The sequence below is a fragment of the Callospermophilus lateralis genome, chromosome 9 (assembly GCF_048772815.1).
Source record: "Callospermophilus lateralis isolate mCalLat2 chromosome 9, mCalLat2.hap1, whole genome shotgun sequence".
Taxonomy (NCBI): Eukaryota; Metazoa; Chordata; class Mammalia; order Rodentia; family Sciuridae; genus Callospermophilus; species Callospermophilus lateralis.
The window spans coordinates 64970890-64973390 of record NC_135313.1 but is presented as its reverse complement, the minus strand read 5'-3'; positions in this window follow the sequence as shown (position 1 = coordinate 64973390).

The window sequence follows — 2501 nt, the reverse complement described above, 5'->3', positions numbered from 1 at the left end:
CTAAATACACAACATGAATGTCCCTCTTAAAAGAAAAGAAATAAAAAGCTGGGTTAATCTCTTTCTTGCATCAATAGCCTTTGGCATGGTTCCATTCCCTGAGGTCATATCTGCCACTCTTTATCTATTTGTTTGCCTGTTTGGAGGAACAAACTGAGGAGGGGGGAGGGGAATCACAATTCTACCTTCTTTTTTTGTGCTGGTACAGCTGTCCTTGTTGGATAATAGAAATTTCAATTTACTCTCCACAAACACAAATTTATGGCCAAGTAGCAGTTTATGTACCTCTAATAGTCCCGGCACCGTTTTTTCAGGAAAGCTTCAGGCCTTCTCTGGGAATTACCTCATTTGTTCTGCAGTATCCCTAGAAGAGATTTTGTGTTTTTCTTCCAACAAGCCACTCTGCCATGAATCCTTGACAGATTTCTCATCGCTGACCAGCTCTGATGCGGTTCGGCTTCAGCTCTCTTGCTCCATAATCTGTGTAAAAAGAGACTCTAGTTAGGTAAGCCCAGCATCTTGGCCATTTAGAATGTAGAGGGCACTCTGGCTGTGGGTCCTTTGTTTACTTACAGCCACTAAGCAATAAAACACAGCTAACACAAAGCAGGATATTTGACCCTCCAAGGAAGTGTGCCTGGCATGTTCCAGGATGCATGGAGCCAGGAGCCACAGACACTGGCTGCTTTGATGCACTTACCCCGTCAAAAAATGTGCTAGCATTCTGTGTTACCAGCACCCTAGGCCAGGGGAGGTTCCCAACAAAGCAGAACTAGCCACCTGTCCCAAAAACCAAGCAGAAAGGTGACGGTGAGAATCCAGAAAGGAAACTTAATCAATATGACTGTATTGGGAAAACAAAGCAAGATATAGCACCTCAGCCCTGTCTGTGGTTGCTGAGGAGAGCTATAGGGTTAAATAAAGAAAGCACTAGGGCTGAAGACGAGAGGAATGCACAATCTGTCCTGGTGAAACTGTGGTCTGGTTGATCATTTTCTATTCTGGTTCTGAAAGATGGCTTCAGAGAAGTCCCTACCATTTGAGGGGGAAATCTCCATTTGCTAGTCAGGATGTTTATGCATTAGATCTATGATTCTGGAAGGGGGCAATTCAGTTCCCAGGAGATGATCGCTCCTGCTTAACGGGCAGTCTTGCCATGGGCAGACTCAGCTGAGTAGGGCAATGACTGGAGCCTGAAACTTGGTGCTGCAAATCTCGCCTCAGTCTTGGGGCGGAATGGGATATGATAGGTAGATTTAGGGTGAATAAAACATGTACTACTTGATTTTAGATGAACGCTCTTCAAATGATTAACATGACTATGTGCATAGCCAAGCAAGGACCTGATCCAAAATGAAGGCGGAGATGCCAAGCTCTATCCTGCTTTTCATTACCCATCTGCAGGCCTAACTGAAGAGTTGTTGCTTTTAGCAAAAGCAGTTTCTCTAAGTCCCTATCACATTGGTAGTATCTTTCTGTTTGTACTTCCTTCTCTTCTTGCTGGTCCTTTCTTCTTCCCCTTTGGTTCTTTTCCTCAAATACCTCAAAGACCAAAGAGGCAGAGTAGGGGAACATATGCTCCACTTCAGTGCCATGGGTCATTATTCTAGTTCCTTTTCCTCTCCACCTAAAACCCAATTCTATTAGCTCATGAAGATAAGACAAACAAACTTCATTGCTCCTAAAATTTTAGCATTCTAAAAATACAGCATGCTAAGTGAAATCAAATTATTATTTTGAATATAACAAATGATATCAGTCTCCTCTCCATTTTAGTCATTATTGATGGCTTAGCACAGATAAGCCAAGAACGATTATTTCAAAAGACAAAATGTGTGATTCAAGATCACAATTGATATTTAAAATAATATTTACTACAATTCACTTACACCATGCTCATAAATTTAATTGGTCATGAATTCTCACCAACAAATATCTCTTGACCACTTGTTATGATAAAAAGAACCGTTAAATCTCATATTTTAAACTTTATATAAAGTGTATTAAAATCTCTGTCTCCAGAGGAACTCTCCCTCTAAGTCACCAATCTTTTCTCTATTCTATCACCAAAGACAGAATATTATTAACACCTGTTAGTGTCTTGCAGCAACTTAGAGTCACTTTAACACAGTGTGAAAATGATATCATAACCTGGCATCTGCCTCTCCCTCCCCCACCCCCGACCTCTCACTTTGTGGTAACACAGGCATGAGCCTGCCATCCACTAGCTGTATGATGTTGAACGTGTTTCTTAATCAGTCCAATTTCTTGTTCCCCATATGTTAGTGGGAATTATATCTAGCAAAATAGGATACTTAGCATTAAATGATGTTTTAAATTACTACATGTGTGCACATATATACACATGTTTATATGAATTTAGTTATATCATAATGTTAGGGGATAGACAGATGTGAATGGTCAGAACGTGAGGTGAAGAGAATGATTCTTCACCTCACTGGGCCTACTGGGCTGACCCCCCACAGGCTTTCTTTTCTAAG